Source organism: Oryctolagus cuniculus, chromosome 15, assembly GCF_964237555.1.
Source record: "Oryctolagus cuniculus chromosome 15, mOryCun1.1, whole genome shotgun sequence".
NCBI classification, from domain to species: domain Eukaryota; kingdom Metazoa; phylum Chordata; class Mammalia; order Lagomorpha; family Leporidae; genus Oryctolagus; species Oryctolagus cuniculus.
Window position 1 is genome coordinate 33,585,961 of NC_091446.1, and position 22,487 is coordinate 33,608,447.

The following is a 22,487-nucleotide window of genomic DNA, read 5'->3' on the forward strand; positions in this document are numbered from 1 at the left end:
TTCTCATAAAGGAAAAACTTTATTCTTAATGTACTGGCCTTTTAACTTGGTGTTCATATTTGTAAGAAGGATGAAAAAATATATAGTCACCAATCAAGTGTAACTTTTAAAAATTCAAATTTCATAAATATAAGCAGCATATTTTCCATATTCACAACAGTTACCAAGTCTCTAGCACAGGCCAAGTTCCAGAACTAGTCCAAGTCCTGCACACTGTACATAAGAGTTTGTAGTGAGTTTCACCACAGTTACAGTAATGTGGACATCAGCTTGTGACTTCTGTTCTGCAGGGTAGAAAAAACAGCCTTCTGGGTATCTAACTTTGACAATATTACAACAAAGGCTAAACAGTTTTAAAAGTGTCACACACAATCTGTACACATAATGCTTATTTCTGCTCATACAAAGGGATACAAAGTCTCCATAGCATATCTCCTCCAAGAGGAGGTGAGGTGTGAAATAAACCTAATGTTCTCTTGATCTCTCTTCCCTCCCCCAAAGATATTTCTGTGTTCCAGTCACTCTGTTATTGACAGAATGTTGTGCCACCCCCAAAACATCCTCCAAATTCATGTTAATACCTAACACAAAATGTAATTGCTGTTGGAGATGGAGCCTCTTAATAAAGTAATTAAAATTAAAAGAGGTCATTAAGAGGTCCCTGGTCCTATAGAAAGCGTCCTTATAAAAAGAGACACTGGTGCTTGCTCACTTTTCTCCCATTTCTTCTTTCTCTAGCTCTCTTCAGACAGGCACTATAATTTGTATTAAGGACTATCATTTGTCAAAATGTGAAAAGTTTTTGTCTTCATTATAATGGCAGACACAAATGTTTAAAAACTCAGCTTGCTGAGTTTTCCACTATAAAAAACAAAACAAAAAAACAAAAAAACAAAAAACTGGAATCAGCATTGTGGTGTTAAGTGGGTAAAGCCATTGTCTATGATAGTGACATCCCATTTGGGCACTGGTTCATGTCCCAGCTGCTCCAGTTCCAATCTAGCTCCTTGTTAATGGCCTGGAAAAAAGCAGTGGAAGATGGCCCAAGTATTTGGGCCCCTGCAACCACATGGGAGACCTGAATGAAGCTCCTGGCTTCTGGCTTGCGGCCGTCTGGGAAGTCAACCAGCAGATGGAAGATCTTTTTTCCTCTCCCTCTCTCTGTAACTCTTTCAAATAAGTAAGTAAATCTTTTTTTAAAAAATTATAAAAATAGCACATATAGAAAACTGAGTGGAGAAAAAATCAAATCACTCACTCTTCCATCATCATTAGTTTGTATGTAATTTAGGTGGTTTTCTTTATGTACAATTTGACTTAATAAAAATGTTATCTTAGGGGCTATTCACACTTTATTTGAAGGCTGGTTATATTTACTGTAGAATTAAGATCAGATAGACTGATTTTTAGTCATAGTCTAAAGAAATAGAAGCCAGAAGAAAAAACTGATTTGGTGGGAAGTCCAAAATAATATATTGTCATTGGTCCTTTGTTGCTCTCAGACGTATTTGATGATGGTGTCAGGCCTCCAGTTGTCTAAACAGTCCTGGGTGTGTCAGTGACAGGCAGGAGCTGCATGTTTCCGGAGTTCAACAGGGTCAGTTTTCTCAGGTAATATGCGCTGCAAGAGTAGAGAACCCTGCATGTGCCAGAGGGCACCACAAGCGATATCCCACGTCATCAGCTAGTGTCCCAAGCCACAGTTCGGCCTTGTGTCCGCCACCAAGAGCACAGCGACTGTGGCGACTCTCATTTCCTGGGCAAAGGGATGCTAAGCTGAACTATGCACTTGCAGAAATGGCTTCGCAGGTTGCTACGCCAAGGGCTTGAGCTTTCAAAAACGGTGTTTCCACGTTGAACGTGGTGTCTGGTAAGGCCAATGCCACCAAATATACCAGCTGCACGATCTTGAACAAAGAACTTCTCTCTTGGGGTCTTGGTCTCCTTGTATATAAAATGAAAATAGTGGTTTTTTCCCCCCTTGGGCTGGTTATGAGAAAGGATAAAGTGTCAGGGCAACACTGGTGGTTAGCACACTGCCCCACCCAAAAAATCTATTGCAGTTGGTAAACAGCTCCGAGTTCCACAATCTCTCCTCCCACCGCCAGCGCGCTAGGACACCGTCTTCCGGTACCCCTTCGCCTCAATCTTCCCAGCAGAGCACGGATCCTTCCGCGTCGCGTCACTTCCGGGAGACGCAGGTCGCGGCTCCCGGAAAAACCCGGATGTAAGTGTTATGGTTGCCACCCGTGAGGGCTCATAATGGAGACCGAGTTAAGGGCTCTCCAGACTGCGCTCAGAGCTTGAGGCTTCCAGGAGGCTAGTCAGGGGACAAAGGAAGAGCTTGCTGGGCGGCGGTAGAAGCTGCTCCTCCGCGCTACCTGTTAACTTGCAAAGTTTGTCTAGAGTAGTCGCTCCCGTTGGCGGGGTGGAGCCTCGCTTCCCACTCGGCCTTTGTGTGGCCAAGTTTTTGTTTCCGTCGTTCTCGCAGCCCTGGAGCTGGTCCGCTTGCGCTGCGGTAGCCTGGAAGGAATGGGGCCGGGCTGGATGCTGGAACCGAGAGATGTAGGGCGCACTCGGAACCAGGCTTCTGAAGCCCGGAGGCGTCACGCTCTTAAGGCTGGGCCCTTGGTCTTTTTCAGCGGCGATAATCTCCACGATGGGGCGCTCCGAGTGAATCAAGAGGCTGTTCCCGTGCGGACTCAACCACACGCAGTACAGTCAGCCCTGCCCCAGATGGGCTGAGCCTAGAAAGTTTCGAGGATGAGTAGAGCGCAGCGTGTAATGTTTTTTTCAATCTCAAACATAAACAAGCTAATATTTAAGTTTGGGAATTAAAAAGCACAGTTCACAAGTTATGTCATGTGAATTTTCTTTTATGGCTTAAATTTGGATAACAGTGCTTGTGAGATTTTTAACAGCCATTGTTTTAAAACTGATGTGAGAAAATAGGTTAGTATTGAAAATATTGAGGAAATTGTTGATCTTAGCTTCTGCCCAGTTTTAATACGAAGACAGGAATTTTAATTGCCAGAAGCTTCTGAAAAGACAGTAATTATGTTAATTTGAGTTGCTTTTCCTCTCTGCAGGGTGTCCTGTAGGTTTAAGGAATGCAACAGGAACAAATGTGAGTTGATTCTTTAACATTTCCTAAATAATTAAAATTACTTTACAAATACTTAACTGTACAGTTGTTGAATTCAAAAATCTCAGTTGGAGCCATTTTTATATGCCTGAAGTATGTAATGAGCTGGTATGTAGAATACATACATCGTAAAAGCATTGTTTTATCGAAACAAAAATGTAGAAACTAATCTTTAAAGCAAGTTGACTCTAGCATATTGTAATTTAGAGTTTCACTAAAACTCTCAAAATTAAAAAAACTGACCTAGAGCAGCTTAAAAAAAGAGAAATGTAGATCTTTGCCCCTTCTCTTATCATCCTGTGTTTGAACGGGAAATAAAATAACAATAGTAAAGGTCTTGGATTTTAGAATTACATACCATGTTGAAAAACGCCAAGTTGGAAATGGATGAGAAAGATCCTTAAAACATGCAAAGTAAGTCATGAACAGGTTGTCTTGTGCTTCTGGCTAAATTGTGTCTCCCTGTAGTACACTTTAACTACCAAAACTTGTGGGATTTGTTCTAGTGTTAATATATGGTTACAGTGTTTTAAGGAAAGCAAAAATAAGTGATCTGTGTATACATTTAAAAATACTTTGTTCTTTATGTACTATTTGGGATTGTGCATACAAATACATTTGCATACATTAAAGTACTTAATAATTTGATTGTCATAAATGTCCTGGTTTCTTTTTGTGTGGTTTCATTCAGGAAGGTCTGCTGAGTTCTTGGCATGGTACCTGCACAAAGCATTGTTAGTTGGATTTCATTATATATATCAGTTCAAACATTTAATTATTCAGTTTCCTTATATTTTAATCAAATAATTGGATGTGGGCTTCATATAGTGAACAGTAGTTGTGAGATAATTGGTAATCTTTAAATTATTTCCAAGTATATGTAAAACTTCATCTTAAATAGTTGGCATTTATGGAATGGAATGGGAGAGGGAGCTGGACATGGGAGGGGTGTGGGTGGGAGGGAAGTTAAGGGGGGAAAAAGCCATTGTAATCCATAAACTGTACTTTGGAAATTTATATTTATTAAATAAAAGTTAAAAAAATAGTTGGCATTTATGGAACACTTACATATGCCAGACTGGTACTCATTCTATAAGTTTTGATGTATTTGTGCTGGTCATGACAACTCCCATCGCTTGCTGCCAGAACTGACCATGTTGTCAGATATTACTGTTTTCAAGATGTCAAAATAAATTTAAAATAATGTGCATCTTGGAATTGAGCTTCTTTTCAAGTCTGATTCTATTACAGTAACTTTATAATGTTTTGTTGCTAGATTTTAAAATTTTATTTTAAAGATTTATTTTATTTGAAAGGCAGAGTTACAGAGAAAGAAAGAGAGGGAGAGATAGATCTTCTATCTGCTGGTTTACTCCCCAGATGGCTACAATGGCCAGGGCTGGGTCAGACCAGTGCCAGGAGCCAGGAACTTCTAAGTGGATGCAGGGGCCCAAGCACTTGGGCCATCTTCCACTGCCTTCTCAGGCACATCAGTAGGGAGCTGGTTGAAAGTTGAGCAGCCAGGACTCAAACCAGTGCCCAAATAGAATGCCAGCATTGGAGGTGGTGACTTAACCCTTTGTGCTACTAGACTGGCCACTGAGGTTATGCATTTTTGATGAAAATAGTCAACATAAAACGTAAGCTTCATGATGGTAGAAGAGTGGGAACCATATCTGTCTTTTTTACTTATAAATTCCTAAAATCTAGATCAATGCCTTTCATATTGTGAGTACCCAGTAAATATTTGCTGAATGAATTAAGCAAGTCTTCATTTTGTATCACAAATAAAACTTTGTATTTGAATTTGACATAAAATATGATCAACAATGCAAAATTTTGTTGCCATTTTTTGCTTTCAGAAGTGCACTATTATAAAGCATGTCTTTCTTTGAAAATACCTTTTCATTATTGTTGATTGTGATCAAGTATGTGGTGCTTCTTGTTCCTTGAAAAGTGTAGTAAAAATTGAAGTGCTGGCATACAGATTTTTTTTTCTTTTTTTTTTTTCTTTTTTTTTTTTGACAGGCAGAGTGGACAGTGAGAGAGAGAGAGACAGAGAGAAAGGTCTTCCTTTTGCCGTTGGTTCACCCTCCAATGGCTGCCGCGGCCGGCGCACCGCGCTGACCCGATGGCAGGAGCCAGGAGCCAGGTGCTTTTCCTGGTCTCCCATGGGGTGCAGGGCCCAAGCACCTGGGACATCCTCCACTGCACTCCCTGGCCACAGCAGAGGGCTGGCCTGGAAGAGGGGCAACCGGGACAGAATCCGGCGCCCCGACCGGGACTAGAACCCGGTGTGCCGGCGCCGCTAGGCGGAGGATTAGCCTAGTGAGCCGCGGCGCCGGCCTGGCATACAGATTTTTAAACAAGAAACATACTGATTTTATTTTAAGCTGGCCAAAATACAGGAATGAAGTTTCTTATATGGAGCTCTTCATTTTTAAACAAAGCTGGGAAAATGTTATATGCTAGCTTAAGTTTTTGTAAGTATATTTGGAGATTTACAAATGAACAAAGAATATTGAAGGTTTCTAAGTTATACAATATAATTAAAAGGTATTTTGAAATTGTGTTGAATGGGCAGAAAAATTGTATTCAAGCTTTTGAGGTTGGCAAGTATAGGATAATGTAACTAGAGAAATTATCTCAATCATATTTATAGTACATATGAAAATATCTGTACTTTTAATTAGGACCAGAAAGGGACACAGACATTATTATAGAGTGGTAGACTGTTCTTTGTTGATAATCAGCTGAGTATCTTCTGTGGCAAGAAAAGCCAGCAACATGAGGTTTTAATAGGAAGGGATTTGGGGAAATCAACAACAAAAACATCTTACCCTCAAACAACACAAGAGGTTTTCTAAACATGAGATACAGCGAACTTACACTGATAGTGGATAAAGATGTTCAAAATCCTTTTGGTTGTTAAGTATTATGATAGCCATAATTTTATTTACAGTATTTTCTCTAGTACATAGGCCTTCATGTTCAACTTTTAAAGACTAAGTTATGCAATAAAGCCATGCTTCTAAAATTTCTGCCACTAAAATAAAACTCTGTATCATGATAGTCCATTATTATGAAGGGACATTACCCATAACCATCTCTGAGTTTCTGCTTTGTTGTTTTTCTCAGGGTCCCTTTTTACAGAAAACACGAAGTGTTTCTTTCTTTCTTTCTAGCTTTCTTTCTTTCTTTTATGTATGTATGTATGTACGTATGTATGTATTTGAGTGGTAGACCTAGTTACAGAGAGAGGGAGAGACAGGCAGAAAGGTTTTCTACCCACTGGTTCACTCCCCAAATTGCCGCAACAGTCTGAGTTTGGCTGATCCAAAGCCAGGGGCCAGGAGCTTCTTTCAGGCCTCCCACATGGGTGCAGGGGCCCAAACACATGGGCCATCTTCTACTGTTTTCCTAGGCCACAGCAGAGAGCTGGATCGGAAGAGAAGCAGCCAGGACTCGAACTGGCGCCCATGCGGGATGTGTTACCACAAGGTGGAGGTTTAACCCACTATGCCACAGTGTCAACCCCATGTTTCTTTCTAAGTTCTTGTCTCTGCATTAATGAGGAAATAGTGTTCTTCTCTGTTAGTATTTCTATCCTTGCGCAGACTGTAAATGTATACTTTCCTGAATTTCCCAAACCCAAAAAGCAATAAGACCAAGGATCCACATGAAATTAGTTTGTGACTCCAAATAAAATAATTCATTGATTGCAGTTTTTGTGTAAGTTTGTGCTTATTAATCAAAGGCTTATTAGTCTACAGGTTTGAAGAACTGAAGTGGAAATGATGCCTATTGTTAAGTTTGTTTCATTCAAGTATACCCAAGGATTGCTTTGAACTACCTCAAAAATTGTTTTAAGTTTTCATTATCTTGACATCGTTTTTCTCCATCATTCTGTCTTCTTAGAAATGAATTACAGTAATCTTTTCCCCACACCCAACTAACTGTGAATTCACTTAGGGCCTTGGCTCAGTTAGTATCCCTCTTACTAGGTCTCCAGCCAAGCCAGAAAATAGATAAAAAGGGAACTAACAATGATTAGGTATGTAATGCCACTAGCTGCTACTGGGTGTCTATAACTAGAGGGAAGAACAGTGCTCTTGGTTTTCCTGTACAAAAACCTTCCCCATTGCCATTCTTACATACTTAAAAAGACAAACTTTAGAAGGTTTTGAGAGCTGATTGCCCCAGTTAATAGGCTACCTATTGGGTCCTCTAGGTAGTTATTTTTACAGCTTTGTTTTGACAGTGGTTTTGGTTATCCTGTACAAAAAGAAACCCTCATTGCCATTCTTACGTACTTAAAAAGGCAAATTTTATTTATTATACAGTCAAAATAATACCAATAGCTTCTTATTTTAATCTCAGATTTATCATAATTTCTGCACAAAATACTCAGATAAATGGTATTTCTACCACAGATTTGAACCTGAAATTAAATTTGGGAGAGAAGATAACCTCTGTGAATAGGGATTTTTCTTTTAAACCCTTCCTGCTTGAGTCTTTTTAGAAGAAAATCACACATTGGAGAAAACTAGTAGCATGACAGATTTTTTAAAAAAATATTTATTTATTTGAGAGGCAGAGTTACAGACAGTGAGAGGGAGACAGAGAGAAAGGTCTTCCATCTGCTGGTTCACTCTCCAGATGGCCACAACGGCCGGAGCTGCTGTTCCTGACTTTGCCTAGCAATTCTGTTTTACATTCTCCACAGCTCTTTTTTTTTTTTTTTTTTTTTTTTTTAAGATTTATTTATTTATTTGAAAGGCAGAATAACACAGAGGCAGAGGCAGAGAGAGAATCTTCCATCTGCTGGTTCACTCCCGAAACAGCTGCAACAGCCGGAGATGGGCCAATCTGAAGCCTGGAGCCAGGAGCTTCTTCCAGGTCTCCCACATGGGTGCAGGGGCCCAAGGACTTTCCCAGGCCGTAGCAGAGAGCTGGATCAGAAGAGGAGCAGCCAGGACTCAAACCAGCGCCCTTAAGGGATACCCGCACTGCAGGTGGCAGCTTTACCTGCTAAGCCACAATACAGGCCCCACAGCTTTTTTTGTTTAATTTTTCCATTCACTTCAGACCTTCCCTGGTATGCCCAGTCTCAGCAGATTATTTGACTTTCCAACAAACCTTCAAGTCACTTTATTGATATCCATTCTCTGTCCCTCCTTGTTTTCTTAAGCAACACAGTGGCTTCAAGGCTCTGGATCCCTTCCTATCCCTTTTTTTAGGACCTTCCTTATCTGTGGCTACTTCACATTTGCATTTAGGTATTCCCAAGTCTTTTTTTTTTTTTTTTAAGATTTATTTTTATTTATTTGAAAGACAGAGTTACAGAGAGAGGTAGATCCAGAGAGAGAGAGAGAAAGGTCTTCCACCTGCTGGTTCACTCCCCAGATGGCCGCAGTGTGCCCATCAGAAGCCAGGAGCCAGGAGCTTCTTCCAGGTCTCCCACACAGGTGCAGGGGCCCAAGGACCTGGGCCACCTTCCACTGCTATCCCAGGCCATAGCAGAGACCTGGATCAGAAAAGGAGCAGCCGGGACTAGAACTGGCACCCATATGGGATGCCGGCGCTTCAGGCCGGAACCCCCAAGTCTTTTTTTATATCTTAGAAGGAAAAAATAAAACCTTTCCATACCAGTTTGTCCTCCATTCTGTTTCTTGCCTCTTTCACAGACATGGGTTCATGTAAAAGTTTTTTCTACCCATTCTTTCTTATTTTGTACTTCCTATTCTTAGTCAACTGCGGCATTTTGCCCCCACTAAAATTACCAATGTAAAGGTCATTAATTACCACTTTTTTTTTTCTAAACCCACTGGGTACTTCTTAGGCCATATTTGACTTGACCTCTTCAACACATGACAGATTAATGACCTTCTTTTCTCAAAATCTTCCCTTCTTTGGGCTTTGCTAACACCATTGTTTCTGGTGTCAGCTTATTTCTCTAGGCATTTCTTCTCAATATTTATAGATGTCTCATTTTTCTCATTTTCTCATTAATGAATTTGTCAGGCACTATACCAGATACTGAAGATTGAGAATTTGATGGAATGTCTTGACTCTTTATCCAGTGAAATGCACTCCCAAATGTACACTTATAATTTAGCAAACATTTTCAACAGTCACATAGAATGCTGAATGCTTGTTTATCACTATATTAAAAAACCTTGCCTCCAAGGTTCTATAATTTATAATTTAGCAAACATTTTCAACAGTCACATAGAATGCTGAATGCTTGTTTATCACTATATTAAAAAACCTTGCCTCCAAGGTTCTATTTCTATAGAAACTTCTATAGAAATACTTAAAAACTGCCTCAAGAGGCTTAAAAAAAAGCACCATGAAAATGAAAATAGTTTTTCCCAGGAGTGAAAATGAAAACAATTTAGCAGTCTTCAGAAATTTTATTAAAGATACCAAAGCTAAACCAGTTTCCCCAGCCTAACATTTGCGGATTAGCTCCTGTTTCCCCTCTTCCCATCATTTCCCACTCTTGCAGGGTTTGATCAGTATCATAAAAATAAAATTCAGAAAAGAGGATTAGGAGAGAATAGAGTGATAGAGCTGATATCTTTACTTTGAGATTAACTTGAATTGGATTCCAGTTTCTACTAGAGTTCAAATGATGGCTAGGATATCAACTTCAGAGAGGGAGCCAGACAGGAGGTTTAGTAATTTCTCATTTCCTGAAGTTGTTTCTAGCGATAAGAGGGAAAAATGGTCCTGGTGTTTCTATCTTGTAGTTACATGTAATAGAATGTTTGTATTCTGGTCACTAACTATCTCTATATCATAATACTTTACAACTCCTCCAAAATGGGTAGATGCTGAGAAAATCCAGCCCTGTCTTCCTCTTATGTTTTTCAAGAAGAATCTTCTAGTCAGTGATTCCATAAGGGAATTCCTTTGATCACTGGCAGCAAAAAGGGAAAAGAAACTGGTGAGATTCATATTTTGGGGGTGCAGGGCTGTTGTATAGAAGATAAAAAGGTTGTCTGTTTTTTCCATCGAGTGAATGCATATTAAGCACCCATTGTATGTCCAACACTGAACATGTAAATGGCGAAGAAGAACAGGTAACATCCCTACTCTTAAGGTTATGGTTTGGTGTAATAGATACCAATAACCAGATAATCACAAATATAAAAAATGTAAGTTTAAGCTACTAAGAGAAGCACAAAGTTCTATCAGAGTCTAGCAGGGAATTTGACAGGGAAACTAGAAAGTCTTAACATCATGCTGAAGCTGAACTACAAAGACACGAGTAAATGTTGACTAGATGGGGAGGGAAAGAAAGTGTACTCCTGGCATAAGAGCCAAAATATCCAAAGGACTTGTAGAACATTCCAGTAATAGGTGCTGGTTGAAAGTCTCGGTGGTTGGAGGAGAAAGAATTAGGAGGAGAGTTTTGAGATCTCCTTTGCTATAGTTGGAGAAAGGATTAGATTGGGACAGAGTGGGCATATGAAGACCAGTTGTCCAAGTGTGAGGTGGTGGTTAACTCAGACCAAGGTAATGATGATGGAAATGTAAGAGAAGAAAGTTATTGTACTTTGTATTTAACTTTTAAATATGAATATGGGATTAGATAAGCAATTAGTCTTTGCTGATAGTTTAGCAGAAACTAAAATTTGGCTCTTCCTCTTGGCAATGAGATAAGAATTACTAGGTTTTTTAAAGCCATCTTCTACTGCTTTCCTAGGCCATAGCAGAGAGCTGAATCAGAAGTGGAGCAGCCAGGACTTGAAAAGTTGCCCACATGGATGCCAGCACCGCAGGCGGTTGCTCAACCTACTATGCCACAGTGCCAGTCCCAAGAATTACTAGGTTTAAAAAGCATATGTATGGGGCTGGTGCTGTGGTGTAGTGGGTAAAGCCGCCGCCTGCAGTGCCAGCATCCTGTATGGGTGCCGGTTCAAGACTCGCCTGCTCCACTTCTGATCCAGCTCTTGGCTATGGCCTGGGAAAGCAGTAGAAGATGGTCCAAGTCCTTGGGTCCCTGCATCTGCCTGAGAGACTTGGAGGAAGCTCCTGGCTCCTGGCTTCAGATTGGCACAGCTCTGGCCCTTGTAGCCATTTGGGGAGTGAACCTGTGGATGGAAGACCTCTCTATCTCTCTCTCTGCCTCTCCTTCTCTCTCTGTGTAATTCTGACTTTCAAGTAAATAAATAAAAATCTTTTAAAAAAGCATATATATATGTGTGTGTATATATATACATATATATACACACACGTACATACACACACATATAATATACAAACATAGTCATGGAAGACTGTAGTATAGCCTAGGCCCTACTTGAAGCCTGCTATATACATTGAATGTGAACAACTAAGTCTCAGGCTTGAGAAAATTTAGTCTTGGACCCTTGAGAATCAGCTCCAAACTGAAAAGTATCTTTATGACTTTAAGAATAAAGTTAATTTTTATAACCAAGCTTGAGAGCATTTAGCTTGTTGAATGGGTCAATAATCATTTGTGATACCAGATAATTCCTTTATTCTCATTCCTTTTGTGGCTCTACTTATCTGTACTCTAAATGCAGATTTAGACATGATTCCTAAAGACATATATCTGTAGTAAAATTCAGGAAGATGGTGTTACCTGCTTCATTTTCTATGGTAGTGAGGTTGAGTTTCTCTCTAGAGAAAGTCTCCTTAGCAATCTTTGAATTACAAGGACACTTACTATGTTTACACATCTGGCTAAGTTTATAAGATATGCAGGTCCTTCATAAATTACAGCACCCAGATGGTTAGTTCTGTTTAACTGAAATTTTGTCTTTTGTTTCAAAAATTGTGGATCAATAGCATTTATAAACCTAATAGCACTAGCAGATGTGGGAGTAGGAACCATCACTGTAACACATCTCTCCCAAAAGATATGGGACGAATAAACATCTTAACCTTCAGGAAAGTAAATAGTAGCATATGTTTATTCATGTGTGTTTAAAACATCTTTTAACTGAAGCTGTTCAGAAATCCAATAAGGCAGTATTTTGTGGAGGACACAATGAAATGTGTATTTGGTTATACTGAAAAAGAATACAGAAAAGGATACAAAGATGCCCATATCAGTTACAATGCTTTTTGTTGTAACAGAAATCCAGACTAAAGACTAGCCATAAAATTAATTTAAATTAAATTTATATAACAGGGGCTCCTGTGATAGGGCAGGCTTCAGGATTGTTTGCCTCTGTTCACTGGCAGAGTAATATCATCAAGGACTCTGGTTCTTCCCAACTTTTTATGTCATATTTTGTATTACAGTTGTTGGGTAAAATATGTAATTATGACAGCAACCTCACATGTTAGCAGGATGGCTGTTGTAGTTCCAGGCATCACATCCAGAGTTGTCAACACTTGCTTCACGTTGTTAGAAAACTTCTCCTGAAGTCTCCTAGAAGAGTTCTACCCTGTTTCTTATTGGCCACATTAATCATGTTCCTGTTCCTTATGTGGCACATCTCCCTTTATGATCCTCAGCTTCACTGAGGAAGCATGTCTGGTGTGTTCATAATTGCAAGAAATTTACTGTGGTCTGCCTATTCCATTGGGGAAGGCCTGTAGTTGCCCTGTTATGCGTGTGCTGGTTAGAAGTGCTGAATTCTAGGGTCAAGTATTTATCAGGACACTCACGAGGTAACACATCTGAGGCATGTTCTTTGAGCCAGGCTTTATTAGTTCTAAAGCTGATATTTTGATTGGTCATTGGATTGGTTCTGACTTCTCCCCATTTTGGGAGGGGGAAGGAGAGGCGGTACGCATTGGTTGTCTAGGACCCAGAATACATTCATGATCATATCACGCTATCTCCAGAAGCACACGTGTAAGGTAAGCTGATGGAAGATGATCTGATTCTGGCTTTCCGTAGAAACTGTGCTTTACTCAAGCTTTAGAGCTTGAGAGTGCTATTTTACAAGGACTCTGGCAAATGTTATCTATATGTATCTTGTTTTACAGTTAGCAGAAGAAAGTACATATTATGACTTTATGAGCCAGTTTGTGATACTTTTGGAAGTCCCAGAGATCTTATTTAGTGTGGGTAAAGGAAGGGTACCTGTCTAGCAGAATGCTTTTTCCCATTCTACCTTTCATTACTCACAGTGTCCTGTTTGTGCCAGAGTCATCCTGAGGGTCCCCACCTCATCATGATGAGAAGCCATGGTAGACACAATAGTAGATGATCTGGCTTACCCAGTCTGCATTTCTTCCATCTTTCTTATCAGAATCTGTTTTGTTTGGGATGACAATGCCAGTTTTGAGCAGTGAATCATAATTGACATGTATCAGTCATGACAATCTTATTTCTTCTTGCAAGACGCCCATTAGCTTCCTTGTAACTGGTCATGTGACCAAGTCCTGGCTGATGAAATGTAGGGGGAAGTTGGCTGAGTGCTTCTGGGAAGACTTTTGTTTGTTTTTTAGTGGTGAAAGAGAGATGTAGGAAGCAGCCTTTTTTAGCTTTTTCTGCCTTGAGTTTGGATATGGTATCTTTGCAGCAGCAGTCATCTTACCTTATTTTTATGCTGGTACAAAATGATTCATTCACATAATCTGCAAAGAATTATTATTGTTGGTACAAACAAAATAGTACTCAGAATCAAAATAATGTGGATAAACCTCAAAAACAGGTTGCCAAATGGAAGAAACCAGGCCCAAAAGATAGCTTTTATATAATCCCATTTGTTAGAAATTCTGGGAAGGACAAGTTACTCTACATGGAAAGATTCTCATTTTATGGATGGCTGCCTGGCCCAGGGGCTTGGGTGCAGGGAGGATTGAGTAGGAAGGGGCACAAAGAATCTTTGTAGGGTGCTGGAAATGTTCTATATTGTGATTGTGGTGGTGGTTACATAAGTGTATAAATTTGTTAAAACTTACTGTGTGCATTTCATTTAAGTTACACTTCAATAAATTTGAATTTTTAAAAGAAGATTCACTTCTTCCAGAACATTAGTTGGAAGGGGCATTAATGGTTGAGTATGACTGGTAATTGTGCAGCCATGAGAGAGCCACATAGGAAAGGAGATAGAGATGAAAAGGTTGCGTCCCACACAGATTTTTTTGAGTCTTCAAGGGAGTGGTTTTGAACAAAGTCATCTTTGTAGGCTCTTTGCATGGAGCCTGTCTACTGGAGACAAAGAAGGCCCAAATTTTGTCCTGCATCAAGAGTTACAAGGCTCCTGGAAATGAGGTCTTTAATACTTGGACCTTTGAATTCTTCAAACTGAAAAAAAAAAAAAGTGCGAAGACCTCCTAAGGCCTTCATCTAGTTTGACATATAATTAACCTGGTTTGGCATATAATGAAGTCAGTCTACTTTTTGATCTCAGAAGTGTTTTTTTTTTTTAAAGATTTATTTATTTATTTGAAAGAGTTACACAGACAGAAGGAGAGGCAGAGAGAGAAAGAAAGAGGGGTCTTCCATTTCCTGATTCACTCCCCAGTTGACCACAATGGCTGGAGCTTCACCAGTCCAAAGCCAGGAGCCAGGAGTTTTTTCCCTGTCTCCCACATGGGTGTAGGGACCCAAGGACTTGGGCTTTCCCAGGCCATAGCAGAGAGCTGGATCATAAGTGGAGCAGCTGGGACTTGAACAGGTGCTCATATGGGATGCCGGCACTGCAGGCGGTGGCTTTACCCACTACAGGACAGTGTGGGCCCCTCAGAAGCTTTTTATTCTCGCTAAAAAACAGACAAGATGTATTTTCCCAACTGTAAAAATAACCCATAATTACTGCAGGAAAAGTTAGAAAAATTCACAAAGGCAAAAACTAAAATTCAGCCACAGTCTACTCTCCAGCAATAACTTTGTTGACCCTTTGGCAGACATTCTTTCAGGTGATGAAATTAGGCTGCCCTGAAGCAATTTGTGAATAAGGGAGGGCTTTGAGCCTCTAATCCCAAGCCTACTTCATTCCTCACCAGAAGGAATATCTGTCTTCCTAAGTGTGCCCATTGCTAATACTCATACCTGGCACACACCTCAACAGTTCATTAAATATGTATTTGCTTGTACTTCTTGGAGATCATGGTTTCTGAGATGCCAAGTATAACAATGTATTTTCCAATGCCTTGATAAGGAGACTCATTGAGGCTATAGTCCTGCAAATACATGAAGAGTGTTTCCATTAAATATGTGAAAGAAGTAAGAGAGATGTGCAATTGGAAGATACCGTCCCATCATCTCTGGTTCTAACAAACCTCCTCTCTGAACCCCATGAGGCACCTCTGTCATAAGCAAAGATGCAAAACCTGAGCCTTTTTATTGCCTTATTTATGTTGGAGGTAGGAATGATGGTGGCAGCTGGCTGTGAAGACTCCTGGGACAATCATCTTTGTATTCCCTTTCATGCCTAGTACGATGCCTGAAACCTAGTAGTTTAGTATTGTATTGAATATAAAGCTGTTGGGGCTGACGCTGTGGTGCAGCAGGTTAAAGCCTTGGCCTGCAGTGCCAGCATCCCATAAGGACACTGGTTTGAGTCCTGGCTGCTCCACTTCCTGTCCAGCTCTCTGCTATGGCCTAGGAAAGCAATGGAGGATGGCCCAAGTTCTTGGGCCCCTGCACACATGTGAGAGACACGGAGGAAGCTTCTGGCTCCTGGCTTTGGATCAGCTCAGCTCTGACTGTTGCAGTCATTTGGGGAGTTAACCAGCAGATAGGAGAGTGTCTGTCTGTCTCTCTCTCTCTCTAACTCTTTCAAATGAATAAAGTAAATCTTAAAAAAAATATAAAGCTATTAGCAGTTGTTTTAATAATCAAGATCAAAGAGAACTTGAAGTCATATGATTGCACCAGCTCACTTCTGATGACTCTTTGTGTGTGTGTGTGTGTGTGTGTGTTAATTTGACAGGTAGAGATAGTGAGAGAGAGAGACAGAGAGAAAGGTCTTCCTTCCGTTGGTTCACTGTTCACTGTCCTCCGCCCCCCCCCCCCCCAATTGGCTGCTACAGCTGGCGCTGCGCCGATCCGAAGCCAGGAGCCAGGTGCTTCTTCCTGGTCTCCCACGTGGGTGCAGGGGCCCAAGCACTTGGGCCATCCTCCACTGCACTCCCGGGCCACAGCAGAGAGCTGAACTGGAAGAGGAGCAGCCGAGACTAGAACCCGGCACCCATATGGGATGGTGGCACCATAGGCGGAGGATTCACCTAGTGAGCCACGGCACCGGCCCCTTCACTGTGTTTTTAGCTGTCATTCTCATCCTTCCTGGACGTGACCCTAGCCCAGTAACCCAGGGCTTAGGAATGAAAGTAGTACAGGAATACTTTGCAGACTGGCACAAGGATATGGCTGTATTCTGTGGGTACATTCCACCCAGCCCTGCACTTCTGGTGGCTTTCTATAGCAAAAAGATGTCAGCGGCTGTCTGACACCTTCTGACAAAAGAAATCCTTATACAGAAAAATAGGTATTTCTGCATTAAATGAGGCATAGTTCCACAAACTATGGCCTCAAGGCTGCCCATCAGAAACAGTGGTAATGTACTTTAAAAAGACAGATTTTTGGGGCTGGCACCGTGGTGCAGTAGGTCAATCCTCTGCCTGCAGTGCAGGCATCCCATATGGGTACCTGTTCTAGTCCCTGCTGCCCCTCTTCCAATCCAGCTCTCTGCTATGGCCTGGGAAAGCAGTAAAAGATGGCCCAAGTGCTTGGGCCCCTGCACCTGCATGGGAGACCAGGAAGAAGCACCTGGCTCCTGGCTTCAGATTGGCACAGCTCCAACCATTGCAGCCATCTGGGGAGTGAACCAACGGAAGGAAGACCTTTCTCTCTGTCTCTCCCTTTCACTATCTGCAACTCTACCTCTCAAATAAATAAAATCTTTTTTTAAAAAAAGCCCTTTTAAAATAGACTTTTTAAAAATTTATTTGAAAGGCAGATTTACAGAGAGAGAGAGAGCACTTTTCCATCTGTTGGTTTAGTCCCCAAATGGCTGCAATGGCCAGGGCTGGACCAGGAGCCAGGAGCTTCTCTCGGATCTCCCACATGGGAGGCAGGAACCTAAGCACTTGGGCCATCTTTCACTGCTTTCTCAGGCCATTTAGCAGAGTTAGATCAGAAGTGGAGCAGCTGGGACATGAACTGGTGCCCATATGGGTTGCTGTTGTTGCAGGCGGAAGCTTAACCCACTAATCCACAATGCTGGTCCCTAAAATACAGGTTCTTGATTCTCATTCCAAGTTTACTGAATTAGAATCTTTGGGTTCTGAGATCCAGATCATTTTAATGTACCTTATTTGAGAATCTAGGACTAGGTGAGTGCTTTTCAGATATTTTTGGACTGTGACCAAGAGTTAGAAATAAGTTTAATGAAGCAACACTTATATAAAGATACTTCAAATGTTCATGGAAAAATGGAATTAAAAGTATGAGTTTATTTTTTTAAAGATTTATTTATTTATTTGAAAGTCAGAGTTACACAGAGAGAGAAGGCGAGGCAGAGAGACAGAGGTCATCTTCCATCTGCTGGTTCACTCCCCAATTAGCCACAACGGCAGGGGCTGCCCCGATCTGAAGCCAGGAGCCAGGAGCTTCTTCCAAGTCTCCCACGTGTGTGCAGGGGCCCAAGGACTTGGGCCATCTTCCACTGCTTTCCCAGGCCATAGCAGAGAGCTGGATCGGAAGTGGAGCAGCCGGGACTCCAACCGGCCCCCATATGGGGTGCAGGCACTGCAGGCAGCTGCTTTACCCACTATGCCACAGCACCGGTCCCAAGTATGAGTTTATTTTGGTGGAAAATGCATGTTATTGAAAAACTGCACAAGTTTCAAGAAATTTTTGCACCAAAATAAACTTATACCTTTAATTTCATTTACCCACCACCTTTGGAGGTACCATCTTAACTGTTGGGGCAGCACACTCTTAGAGTTTCTATTCTGTTCTGTTCTTTTGTGTTTAAGTTATTGGCTATATCCACTAAGTTGATTGCCTGAAGAGTTATACAATATAAAGAAGCAATTTTTATACTTTGTTCCTCTCCCTTAAGATTACGAACAATATGAGACTGGTATTGTGGTGTAATGGGTAAAGCTGCTGCCTGCAGTGTCAGCATCCCATATTGGTGCTAATTTGAGTCCCAGCTTCTCGCTTCCGATCCAGCTCCCTGCTAAGGCCTGGGAAAGCAGTGGAGAATGGGCCCAAGTGCTTGGGCCCTTACACTCCTGTGGGAGACCCAGAAGAAGCTCTTGGCTGCTGGCTTCAGTCTGGCCCAGCCCTGGCTGTTGTAGCCATTTGCAGAGTGAACTGGTAGATGGAGGCTTACTCTCTGTCTCTCTTGCTCCCTTTCTCTGTAACTCTGCCTTTCAAATAAATAAAATAAATAAATATTAAAAAGATTATGAGGGGCCCGGTGCTATAGCGCAGCAGGTTAAAGCCCTAGCCTGAGGCGCTGGCATCCCATATGGGCACCGGTTCTAGTGCCTGCTGCTCCTCTTTCGATCCAGCTCTGTGCTATGGCCTGGGAAAGCAGAAGAAGATGGTCCAAGTCTTTGGGCCTCTGCACCCACATGAGAGACCCAGAGGAGGCGCGTCTGGCTTCGGATTGGCACAGCTCCAGCCGTTGGAGCCATCTGGGGAGTAAACCAGCGGATGGAAGACCTCTTTCTCTCTGTCTCTACCTCTTTCTGTAACTCTGTCTTTCAAATAAATAAAATAAATCTTAAAAATTAAAAATAAAAAGATTATGAGCAATATAAAGATTGTTGAAATTTATAGAAGCACATAAATGACATATTTGTGCTTTCCTGTGTGCCAATAACTAGCTGTGTGAAATTGAATAACAAAAATCTTTTTCATCTTTAAAACATGGAGCTGATACATTCCCTTTATATCTCATAAGATTTCTCAAATGAGATTAAAACCACGAGAGCTCTCTGTGAACTTTAGAAGCATACATTAATATAAGGTGATTTCTTTTACACTAGTTATATTGGAAACATTTAGACATTGAAGTGCCTGTGTTTTGCAACAGCTGGTGCTTTCTGATTCCAACTCCAATTTCCCTGATCCCTCGTAGATGGCCTGATTAGAGCAAAAGGTACGGCAGATATTGTGTTAATGTCTGCCTACATATTTGGTTCTTACTCTTACATTACTTGTTCGTTGCTTCATGCAAGAGAAGATGGCCTTAAAATTACTCCTTAGAGAAGAATTAGTTCTAAATCTTTATAATCAAACCTCCCTTGTTCTAATCAAGAAATAAATAGGCACTCCAAATCCTGGGAACAAGTCTTATAATACACAGTCACCAAACACCCCAACACAGTCGTTGCAGGCACTGCTGCCTGGATAACCAGGTTTGCAGCTCTATTTGGGTGCTATAAAGTACCCCCTCTTGCCCAGGCTCACCCTTGAAAATTCCCTCTTACAACTCACGCACAGATCCACAAAATCCACTATCGCACAGATAACGACCAACCACTTAATGTTCTGTAGTCATCCACAGAAGGGCTGAGTGGTGCTCAGCTTGTAGGCTTCAGCAGTTTGATCTCTAGTCTTTCTCTGGTCCTCATACTCAGGGAGTAAATCTGTACTCCCCACTTGGATTTTCATTCCCATTTTTCTGTAAAAAGAAAGTTTCCATTGTGGATCAAAAATATACCCCTAGATACTATTAGATTTTTTTTAAAAGATTATTTATTTATTTATTTGAAAGAGTTAAACAGAAGGAGAGGCAGAGAGAGAGAATGAGAGAGAATATCTTCCATCCACTGGTTCACTCCCCAATTGGCCGCAATGGCTGGAGCTGTGCTGATCTGAAGCCAGGAGCCAGGAACTTCCTCTGGGTCTCCCACACGGGTGCAGGGGTCCAAGGCCCAGGGCCGTCTTCTACTGCTTTCCCAGGCCACAGCAGAGAGCTGGATTGGCAGTGGAGCAGCTGGGACTTGAACCGGCGCCCATATGGGATGCAGGCACTGCAGGTGGCGGCTTTACTCGCTATGCCACAGCAACAGCCCCTAGATTTATCTTAAAATGTGGCTTCACTTATCTTTTGTCAACCTCTAACCAAAAAAATTCAACATTGTCTGCCTACATAATTTAAAAAGAGGCAATAAAGATGCACGTACTCATAATTTTTAATATACTTGAACTATAGTTTACATGGTACTTCACAGTGTTCATGGAAGATACGTATTGTGGAAAAACTGTGCATAAGATTTCAGATTTTTTATTTGGTTTCATTTCCATGAGCTTTTGTGAAGTACTGCTGGATTTTTGTTCTTTTATGTATATATATATGTATATATATATATATTTTTTTTTTTTTTCATTTATATGAAAGGCAGATAGAGATCTTCCAGACACTGATTCACTCCCTAAATGCCCTCAACAGCCAGGCTGGGTCAGGCCAAAGCCAGGAGACTGGAACTCAGTTTGGGACTCCCATGTGCGTCGCATGGACCCAGGTATTTGAGCTATTACCTTCTGGCTCCTACGGCGTGCATTAGGAGGAAGCTGGATTGGAAGTGGAATAGCCAGGACTCGCCCCAGACACTGATATGGGATGCAAGTGTTGCAAGTGACAACTTAACTGCAGTCAAGGCCCACCCTACTCTTGTGTTTTAAATAACTTATTTACTCTTTATAAAAATTCATTCATTTTGATATGTCACTTTTTCCCTTTTTTTTGTCTGAGTTAACTTGTTCTCAGATGTTTTCATTGCCCTTTCACCCCAAATCCTTTTGGTCCTGTTCATACATATGTTTTTGAAATTATTTTTACATTCATATCTTTTTAGTTGCATTTTCATAAGAGTATGTTTTCTACAATAATTATACCTTTTGAAATTGATTGCTGTTTTCTTTTTTTTTTTTCTTTTTTTTTTTTATTTTTGACAGGCAGAGTGGACAGTGAGAGAGAGAGACAGAGAGAGAAAGGTCTTCCTTTGCCGTTGGTTCACCCTCCAATGGCCGCCGCTGCAGCCGGCGCACCGCGCTGATCCGATGGCAGGAGCCAGGAGCCAGGTGCTTTTCCTGGTCTCCCATGGGGTGCAGGGCCCAAGCACCTGGGCCATCCTCCACTGCACTCCCTGGCCATAGCAGAGAGCTGGCCTGGAAGAGGGGCAACCGGGACAGAATCCGGCGCCCCGACCGGGACTAGAACCCGGTGTGCCGGCGCCGCAAGGTGGAGGATTAGCCTATTGAGCCACGGCGCCGGCCTTGATTGCTGTTTTCATTGTGAATTAGGCATAGTGAAATTTTGTGAAAGATCACATTAGATATGACATTATCAAAGAAAACTTAAAGGAACCAGTAATGGGTTGATTTCACCTAACAAAGGCAGAAATGCGAGCGTTTTTGTAGTTTGAAGGGCATGAGTTTTGTTATCCTTGGGTGAGCTGTAGATTGGCTGGCATTTTGGAAAGAGGTTAGGGTATTCTGATCCTAAGCTCCTAGAAGACACAGAGAAAGGAGTTGCAGTTTCTTATTTTTGTTTTGTTTTTTAAAGATTTATTTATTTGTTTGAAAGGCAAGGTTACAGAGAGGCAGAGGCAGAGAGAGAGAGAGATCTTCCATCCACTGGTTCACTCCCCAAATGGCTCTAACGCTGGAAGCTGGGCCCATCTGAAGCCAGGAGCCAGGAGCTTCTTCTGGGCCTCCCACGCGGGTACAAGGGCCCAAGGACTTGGACCATCTTCCACTGCTTTCCTAGGCCATAGCAGAGAGCTGGATTGGAAGTGGAGCGGCTAGGACTCAAACCAGCACCCATATGAGATGCTGGCACTGCAGGTGTTGGCTTTACCCGCTATGCCACAGTGCTGACCTCAGGTGTTGCAGTTTCATGAGGACTGTTTTGAAAGATTTTATTTATTTGACAGGTAGAATTCCAGACAGTGAGAGAGAGACACACACACGCAGAGAAAGGTCTTCTTTCCTTTAGTTAACTCCCCAAACGGCTGGAGCTGCGCCGATCCAAAGCCAGGAGCCAGGTGCTTCTACCTGGTTTCCCACGCGGGTACAGGGGCCCAAGCACTTGGGCCCTCCTCTACTGCTCTCCCAGGCCACAGCAGAGAGCTGGACTGGAAGAGGAGCAACCAGGACTAGAACCGGCGCCCATGTGGGATGCTGGCACCACAGGTGGAGGATTAACCCAGTGTGCCGTGGCACGTGAGGACTCATGAGGACTGTTCTGAAGTATGAGAGTTTTGCAGCTGGCAGTGATAGGATGGCTTTAAACCTGTCAGTGTCTTTTTATTTTTTTGTGCCAGATCACTATGACCCTTCTCAGAATTTCTCAATATATATAATCACATCTACCATAATATATTGTTAACATTTTATATCTGCATTTTTAAAGTACTGCTCTGCAATGGACTGAGAGAA

The 22,487-nt window shown here is 41.7% G+C and overlaps 1 long non-coding RNA gene across 2 annotated transcripts in view; it reads left to right on the plus strand.

Annotated features, from left to right (window-relative positions):
- Positions 1 to 2,116: 2,116 nt before the first annotated feature.
- LOC138845328 (uncharacterized) overlaps positions 2,117 to 22,487 on the plus strand; it is a 44,511-nt gene continuing 24,140 nt past the window's right edge. For both annotated transcript variants that reach the window (XR_011382340.1, XR_011382341.1), the window contains exons 1-2: positions 2,117 to 2,227; positions 3,090 to 3,127. This is a non-coding gene — a long non-coding RNA (uncharacterized lncRNA). The remainder of the gene's footprint in view (positions 2,228 to 3,089; positions 3,128 to 22,487) is intronic.